Source organism: Salvelinus sp. IW2-2015, linkage group LG5 (genome assembly GCF_002910315.2).
Source record: "Salvelinus sp. IW2-2015 linkage group LG5, ASM291031v2, whole genome shotgun sequence".
In the NCBI taxonomy this organism is placed as follows: domain Eukaryota; kingdom Metazoa; phylum Chordata; class Actinopteri; order Salmoniformes; family Salmonidae; genus Salvelinus; species Salvelinus sp. IW2-2015.
The window spans coordinates 19,269,414-19,279,521 of record NC_036844.1 but is presented as its reverse complement, the minus strand read 5'-3'; positions in this window follow the sequence as shown (position 1 = coordinate 19,279,521).

Here is a 10,108-nt window from a genome sequence, read left to right as displayed (position 1 = left end):
CATCCCCCCCGGACCACCAACCACCCACCTGTAACACACATACTGTCAACACACCACACCACTTACACACAACAGTACTGTGATTTACACACATACTGATCACCACACAGAACACTGGTAACTCGTCAACACCACAACATACTCTCACAACACAACATACCACCACCCCACACACACCAGTACCCCAACACACACCACTCTCGCTCAACAACACCACTACCTGTCAACACACCCATACCACCACACCATACCGAAACCCCCCACACACTACTTAATGCAACATACCTGCCCTACCCACCACCACCCACACAGCTGTAACACTTTACGTAATCACTATGCAACACACATATACTGTAAAATACACACACATACGTGTAACCACACATACTGTAAACACACATACTGTTAAACACACATCTAACACACATACACACACTACTGTAACACACATACTGTAATGCACCATACACAGATGTAGAATGGCGAAATGGTCCACTGCACTTGGGTTGGTTGTTGGAGCGAGTTGGGAATGTGAGGACACTCTTCAGATGCTTGTCTTCCCCAGCTCCTCCCCCAGTAGGTAATAACCACCCTGACCTCCTACAGGAAGCACAAACACAGACAACGCAACAACCACACTGTTAAAGTCAGGAGACAGAGGAAGGAAAGGGAACATGTGTATTTGCATTTGAAACAGAAAGAGAAGCTGTCTGGGTTAGAGGCTATGTCTGGCTGGGCGACTCACTTCTAATATATAGTAACGGTCATTGAAGAAAAAAATTATTTAATATAAAGAAAAAACACTCCCCTGCCTCTGTCTACCTACCAGCACTCCCCTGCTCTGCTACCCTACCCAGCAGCTCCCCTGCTCTGTTCTACCCTACCAGCACTTCCCCTGCTCTTGTCTACCCTACCAGCACTCCCTGCTCTGTCTCACCCCCTCGAGCCTACCAGCATTCCCCTGCTCCTGCACGCTCTACCCTACCAGCACTGCCCACTGCTCTGTCTACCCTACCAGCACTCCCCTGCTCTGGTCTACCCTACCAGCACTCTCCCTGCTTCTGTCTACCCTACCAGCACTCCCCTGCTCTGATCATACACCTACCAGCACTCCCCTTGCTCTGTCTACCCTTACCAGCACTCCCCTGCTCTTCTACCCTACCAGACAGCTCTCCAGCTGCACTCTGCAACCCCCCTACCAGCACTTCCCTGCTCTGTCTACCCTACCAGCACTCCCCGCTCTGTCTGACCCCTACCAGCACTCCCCTGCTTCGTACCTACCCATCTCCCTAGGCTCCTCTACCCTAGCATTCCCCGTAGCTACCTCGTCCCCTCTCTATCTACCCTACCCACACTCTCCCTTGCTTCTTCTACCCTACCAGCACTCCCCTGCTGTCTACCCTACCAGCATTCCCCTGCGTCTACCCATCCAGCATTCCCCTGCTCTTCACCCACAGCACTCCCCTGCTCGTTCTACTCCACCAGCACTCCCTGCTCTTCTACCCTACCAGGCACTCCCCGCTCTATCTACCCCTACCAGCATTCCTCGTCTACGCCCTCTATTCATACAGCCTCTTACGCAACGCACTCTCTCCCCTCCTCCTGCTCCACCACCCGACCATGCAACTCCCGCTGCTTACCGCTCCTAACGCAGCACTCGCAGCACTCTCTCCCCGTCCTACCCACCCAGCCATTTCCACCGCTCTGTCTACCCTACAGCATCCCCTGCTCATCTCTACCCTACCAGCATTCCCCTGGTCTGTCTACCCTACCAGCACTCCCCTGCTCTGTCTACCCTACCAGCACTCCCCTGCTCTGTCTACCCTACCAGCACCCTACCAAATGATACGGACATATTCAATCTCTCCCTATCCCAGTCTGCTGTCCCCACTTGCTTCAAGATGTCCAACTGGTCACATTCAGGACATAACGTTGTAAGGACTGTGCTTGTGCAAAATGTTGCTGTAAAAAAACAGTGTGGCCAGCTCAAACGCTGACTATTGCGTCAATTGAAACTATATGTTCTAAATGAGCGTTTGAGCGTATGCTGCAGGGACCACTGTAGAATTATCACACCCGTGTGTTGGTACGTGTGTTGGTACGTGTGTTGGTACGTGTGTTGGTACGTGTCAAAGGGTTAAAATCATGGGAATCGGTTAATAATGTTCTTTTACATTCTGGAGATTTTTTTCCCAGTCCAACAAGAAAAGGAACAAAGCGCATTTGCAAAGCCTTCACTGTCACTCAGTAACTTGTTCTAGTGTCTGCCTGCCTGCCAGCTGAAAATCTTTGCCAGTGTGTGTGTGTTGTCTAACTGCCCCTCCCCTCCTGCTGAATCATAGTCTATTGTGGCCTACTGATGTTACAAATGTCATTCAGAGAGAGATTTTTAATTAGAGAAGAATGGATGAACCATTTCAACACTACTTAAGGACACTATAGTTGTCATGTTTCACATGGGATTTATTAACTACAAAAAGGTAAGACGTGTTTTTATTTAAATTCAGGTGCCGCTCTGCACAAACAAGAAATGTTTCTGTTCAGAACGAAAAAATTTAAAGATAATTTCGGTTCCAACCCCCAGTTTAACATTTCATTACAAAAATGTCCAATGGTCGTAACGTTAATGGGAAAAAGCAACAGGCACAAGCAAGAGTTTGAAAGAGTCGCAGAAGTAAAATGAAAGCAATCAATACAGCGAGATTTAAGTGACAAGATAATTTTGTACCCCTCAAACACAGGAAATAGATGTCTGAAAAATATATGTCCTCAAGTGGAGAGAATTCTTCTTTCCACAGATTTAGAATCGCACAAACACACACACCACTACCTTCTCTGGCTCCACATCCCCAGAGCAACGTACACACACACAAACACAGACACAAACACACACACCACTACCTTCTCTGGCTCCACATCCCCAGAGCAACGTACACACACACAAACACAGACACAAACACGGCACACTACAGACACAAGAACTCCGCTCCCCTCTCTCTTTGTTCCCCTCCACACCTACCCGCTCACACTCCATCTCTTTGTCACTCAACACTCAGCGCTCCCCCGTCTTCATACGACATCCTACGAACGATTCTAGCCCGCGCTTTCTCCAGACAGCCGTATCGTCATTTGATCCCTCACCCCTCCGTTCCGAAAGCCAGATGGGTGGAGAAACTGGGGTGGTGCGGGCGGTGCGGCGGCAGGCGGGTCGGGCCGCTCCGTCCTCTCTCTATTTGTCCTCACAGCGTGCCTTGCGTGCGTGCCGCTCGCGCTGTCGTGAATTCCACACGACATTCATCTACTTAGAAACTCTCAAATGCTAACTGCTAATCTATATTTAGGTTTAGTCTCTATACCAAATATACATATTGTACATGAAAACATACAACATGTCATGTATACAATGCCATGCATTGCTTAATGTTCTATGACGAGTGGAAATTATTGATCCCTGACGAACCCCTTGCTATATCTGCGATACAATATCTCTTACTCTGCCATGCCACTCAGCTCATATATTGCATATCACACTCACGCGCTCGTGGTAGTCTTTGCTCAATTCAATTTGAATTTATTATAGAGCGTCATAGTTGAATGCAAAGCAATACTCATAACGACACAATTCTGAATTGCGAGTCCCACACCCCAAATTCGGCATCTGTTTGCAGATGGCGCTTCACTATCAAGAAAACGCTGCCTAAACAATTATACACCTTTCCGCAGCCAAGAGTTCACTCATAAATCCATGCGTGATAATGCTCACGCCTATCATTACCTGGACAATGGACAAATCTACAAATGCCACAAAACACTCTCTTTCCAGCTCCTGTCGTAGTCATCCTCCTTCCTCAATCCTAAAAACTGTTTCAGCTCTCTATTCGTCACACACCACACACACACATACGAAGCACGATCACACTCCACACACACCACTATTTTGGTTTACAACACCACCACGACCACACACAGCTCATCACACACATCTCCACATATCCGAGGCCTGAATGAAAGCTGGACGTTACTGGGCTGCCACTCTTCAAGTTACCGGGAGAAGGCTGGGGAAAGGAAGGCCAGAATGAGGCCCTCTGGAAGGCCCCGCGGCCACACACACACAGCACACACACACCACACACACACACCATGACAGCACAGCAGCTAGCCTAGGTCTCCTCCATCCAGTGAGAGGGCAGAATGCAGAGTGTTCTATGTGCTGGTCTGCTCTCCCTGTGTCTTATTGAGGTTGTTCTAAGCCTGCAGTCTGAGCTCTATTGTAGTAAGGAGATGTGATTCCGTGGACTGTGACAATATTCGCTGGTTAAAGCATCTTATCTGAGTGGGCAGATTTCTACAGGCTGTGGTGCGAGGGGGACAGTGAGGGGAAAGAGGAGAAGTGGGGGAGGGGAGACATGTACAGTGCCATAAATCTAAGCACGGACTGTGCCACCTCCAACTATTATGATGCCCATTAGACAAATAGAAACCAATGGGAGGGGAAGAGGGAGAAAGAGAGAGGGGTGAGTGGGTGGGTGAGAGAACATAAGAGGGAATATATAGAGGGATGGGAGGAGAGAGATAAAGGGGGGATAGATGAAGAAGAATAAAGCCAAGGAGTTGTGGAGGATGACAGTAGCAGGAGGGAGCTGAAAAGAGATGAAAAGGAGAACTCCTAGTGACTCAATGTTTCATCTCCTCATTAGCAAATTAAGCCAATTAAATATTCATTGGGATAAATGCCAGGCAGAAGCCTGTCCAAAAATCAGATTTTAGGTAATGTGTGTGTGGCATGTTTAATTATTCTTGTGGGGACCAGATGTCCCCAGAATAATAGTAAACAAACAAAAATTGGACCAACTGGGGACATTTTGTTGGTCCCCACAAGGTCAAACGCTATTTCTAGGGGGTTTAGGGTTAATTAGAATTAGTGTTACGGTTAGAATTAGAATCAGGTTTAGGGTTGTATTAGGAGCTAGGGTTAGTTATAGGGTTAGGGTTAGGAGCTAGGGTTAGATTTAGGTTTAGGGTTAGGGGTTAGGAAATATAGGATTTTGAATGGGACTGAATTGTGTGTCCTCACAAGGTTAACCGTACAAGACTGTGTGTGTGTGTGTGTGTGTGTGTAAGAGATACCTCTTTTTTTTTTAAAGGTCTGTACAAAAGCCCTCAGAGTGGAGCAGCATACTGCTGAGATGGGCTTGATCAAGCAAGTTCCCTTCACCTTTTGACTTTCAAGCAATCACACACCTGTCAGTAATTATCAAGACTATCCTGATAGGTTCATTCACAATTCTAGTTTGTATTTAAAGCCTGTCAAGCCATTTCTCAGTTTCTTTCCAGTTGTGTGCGTCCAAGTTAAGAGTAAGTTTGTTTCCTATTTCCTTATTTGAGATATATTGGTTTAATAGGTTTATCCTTATCACCTTATCACCACAAGTCCTTGTAGTTGGATGGAAATTATCCAACCATTATGTAGAAATTATGTTGAATATAATAATAAACTGCATTTATCAATCAGACTCCAATAATATGTGAATACATTTAACAGGCCCTGAACGTCTCTGAAGGAATCTAGTCAAGGTAGCGAGCCTTACATCACATCTCAGTATGACTATAATGATCATGTGTCTAACATGCACCGTTATGCAATTATTCTAGATACAAATAGCTAATCCTGGCAACCAATGTTCTAGCATTCATTTATTGAGGCAAGCAGATCAGAGATGTCAAGGTGGTACCCAAGCATGTGCTATGTGTATAGTGTAATTAACAACTATCAATAGACCTACAAAATTACAAACTTCTAGTCTATCAAAGAATTACTCTGTAAAACTAGTAATGCATTTACGTAATTCAACTAATAAAATTGATTAGTCGTGAAATAATTAACACTCAGACATATACAGTGTACATGAAATACATGGAGACATTGCAAACTACTCAGAGTGAATGACTACTATCACCAATAGGCTAAGACTTAACGTGGTTACACGTGTCTTCAGTTCAGAATAATCTCTAAGAGAAAAAACTATGTGTCTGATACACACAGGAGCTTGGTACAAGTTCTCAAAGTATGAGAGAATTCACTGTCCTTTTAACCAAATTCAAGCAGAAACTCACACCCAACCTGAATGAACTTTTCTTTGCACTTTGCTATTAAAAACAATAGACCCATTGGGAGGTACAGACCACCCTGCCTTTGGGAGGTTTTATACACGGTTTACAATGTAAAGAGCAGTTCTGTGTGGGCACAGGGGGATGGGACACAGTTGGATAAATTAAGAATGAATAATTAAACAGCAAGTAGAGCTGAGGAAACCCCAGCAGTATTCTACTTTTATCTTCACTGAGTCCTCTGTCGAAGACACTTCACTTTGTATCTGACATCAAATGCGTGAATGCATTCTGCATGCATGTATGCCTGCAATTGTAAGAAAAGGTGTCTGAGAGGCGAATGGGAGACAAGCAAGAAGCTTGACAGGAGTTGTGGCCTGAAACAAAATGCTATGTGTTTACCATGTGCTGCCCAGCCGAGCGAAGCGGGAAATCGGCCCACTGGATCACTGAAGGCGTAAGAGCAGAGTGTGTTCTGGCAGCTCACACACAAGCTGACAACAGAAATTGCCTTCCTACCTTGTCGGCTCGCAAATAAGAACTAAACACCTCGGCTGTCAAAACACAGTCCGTACTGGAATATACTCACCTGCTAAATCAAGGTGGTTTCTTGGTAGTCTTAAACAAATCTACTTTGAAACAAAGGTATACATCTCACACACATGGTTATGGGCTTAAAAAAGAAGACACCTTTACCATGGCAGACAGAGTTGAAATGTATTACATTTTGAGTTTGCATCCCAATATGATACTTTGTATCCATCACAGAAGACTGAAATATGACAAATCCATTTGACATAAAAACACGGGAATATCACATTTTTACAAATTTTTTACACTCCACCCATGAGGCCACTAGAGGGCGATTTGGTCATTTAACTGCAGGAACGGGCTCTGCTTCACAGAAGGAAAAACATCATTCTCTGTATTGATTTCTACTAGTCCATAACATTCTCACCTGTGTACTTTACTTAACAGAAACAGTCCTTGCTATAGCTATATAGTTTGTCTCTTCTCCCAACAGCAACTAGGTCTGTGGTGGGTTAGTCATGTCTGTGAGGGCAGTACTGATGTGTTGTAACACCCGAGGGAATGCACAATGTATCTTGTGCTGTAACCATAAACATATGCAGTGGTAAAAAGAAATTGGGGGGGGAAATGCTGATCGCTATTCGCAATGAGTAAAGTAGTGCTCCCTAAGCAAATTTTCCACAAAACGTGTGTAAACGCTCGTGCATTTAGATATGTTTACCCTCCACTACACCACCTCTTATATGGTTGTACCCCTAGATTAGAAGATCTTTACTACAGTAGGCTGAGGGCAGTGGTGATGTGTTGTTACACCCAAGGGACTGCCCTACATATCTATACTGTAACCATAGATGTACAGTATATATGGCTGTATCACTAGACTGGAGGGACTGAGGACAGTAGTGATGTGTTCTAACTGGAGGGACTGAGGACAGTAGTGATGTGTTCTAACTGGAGGGACTGAGGACAGTAAGTTGATGGGTTCTAAACTGGAGGGACTGAGGACCCAGTATTGATGTGTTCTAACGTGAGGGGACTGAGGAACCAGTAGTAGATGTGTTCTACACTGGAGGATCCTGGAGGACAATAGTGATGGGTTCAACTGGATAGAGACTGCGAGGACAGATAGTGATGTGTTCTAACTGGAGGGACTGAGGACATATAGTGATGTGTTCTAACTGGAGGACTCGAGGACAGATAAGATGATGTGTTAAACTGGAGGGACTGGAGAGGACCAATAGTGATGTGTTCTTAACTGGAGGACTGAGGACACCGTAGTGATGTGTTCCTAACTGCGAGTGGCGAACAGATGTGACAGTATGATGATGTTCTAACTGAGGACTGAGGACAATAGTGATGGGTTCTAACTGGAGGGAATGAGGACAATAGTGAATGTGTTCTAACTGGAGGGACTGAGGACAGTAGTGAACGGTGTTCTAACTGGAGGACTTAGGACAATAGGACAATAGTGATGTGTTCTAACTGGAGGGACTGAGGACAGTAGTGATGTGTTCTAACTGGAGGGACTGAGGACAGTAGTGATGTGTTCACAGTGGCCACAGTGGTGTTTCTTGTGGATTAAGGCCATGGCCGCTTACTCACTCTGGGCTAAACAGGTCTTTTATGGTCTGGTGAACACACACGCACACACACTCTGATAGAGGGAGCGAGCTAATGAGGAGGGTTACCATGGTGTGTGTGGTGTAGAGGAATGTACAAAGAAGAACAACTAACCTTCACTGGGTCCATGAGGGATCTCACGCCAAAACTCATACACCCTAGCAGCTCACTCCTCCTAAAGAGAGAGAGAGAGAGAGAGAGAGAGAGAGAGAGAGAGAGAGAGAGAGAGAGAGAGAGAGATTATATCTATGTTCAAATTATGTGGTCCCTTCCTTATAGGCAGCAATCCTATCCCCAATGGAATTTCTCTGCTGTGATACACTGGTTTAGACATCAACACTACAGCACCCCACCCAGGTAATACTAGAGCACAGAGATGACGACCCCAGACACTCAGGGGTACTCACACAAACTGTATCCCTCACCCAGAGCGGTCCACACAGATAATAACATGACATCTGATCATCCACAGGGTCATCATCATAACCTCATCATGTTTCTTACAGGTACTATATGAGCAGTAGGGAGATTGAGTCATTTAGTAGACGCTCTTATCCAGAGCGCCTTACAGGAGCAATTAGGGTTAAGTGCCTTGTTCAAGGGAACATCTATAGACTTTTCACCTAGTCAGCTCTGGGATTCAAACCAGTGAACTTTCGGTTACTGGCTCAACGCTCTTAACCGCTAGGCTACCTGCCGTCACTGTTACGTCCGTTGTTAAATGAAGACCAAGGTGCAGCGTGGTAGGCGTACATTTTCTTTTAATTTGAAATGTTCCACCAAAAACAATAAACAACTCAACGAACGTAAAGCTAGGAGTGCAACACATTCAACACAAAAAGACAAGATCCCACAACAGAAGGTGGGAAAAAGGGCTGCCTAAGTATGATCCCCAATCAGACACAACGATAGACAGCTGCATCTGATTGGGAACCATACTCGGCCAACAAAGAAATATAAACATAGATTTCCCACCCTAGTCACACCCTGACCTACCAAATAGAGAATTTAAAGGATCTCTAAGGTCTCAGGCGGTGACGAAACCCCCCCACCCCCCCCCCCCCCCCGCTCCCCAAAGTGCGGCAGCTCCCTGCGGACTCTACACTCGCCCGGTGGCGGCGCCTCCGTTCGGGACGTTAAGCCACCCTACCTCCCTAATCGCGCTGATACACACTCCGCTTCTAGTTTGGAACCGGACCGGTGGATCGTCGCGTCAGGACCACTCCGGACCGTGAATCGTTACTGGAGGAACGGCGGGTACGTTGGGAAAATCATCGCCGAGAGGCTCTGAACTGGGAACCACCGCTGGAGGCTCCGGACTGCAGATCGTCGCCGGAGGACCGGACTGGAAACCCCCGCTGGAGGCTCAGGAGTGCAGATCATCGCTGGGAGGCGCTTGGACTGCAGATCATCGCTGAGGGCTCTGGACTGCAGATCGTCGCTGGAGGCTCTGGGACTTGCCAGACCGTCGCTGGAAAGCTCGTGGACGCAGGACCGTCGCTGGAGACTCTGGACTGGGACCGTCCTAGCTTCCGAGTACGACTTTGAAACATGCAGACCTTCGCTGGAGGGCTCCGGTATACTTCAGAGAAGGGAACATCGCTGCGAGGGAGGCTCCGACTGAGGGACCCGTATCGCGGTAGGAGGCTCCTTGTACTGGGGACCGCTCGCTTGGCAGGCTCCTTGCTCATGGATCATGCGCTACATAGGCTCCGGTGTCCGAATGGAATCATCACTGGAGGCTTCGTGTGCCATGGTATCTTGACCACTACAGGCTCTGGGCCATGGACATCACTGGAGGCTTGCGTGGGCATGATGCATCACTGGCGTGAGGCTCGGATCGCCCATG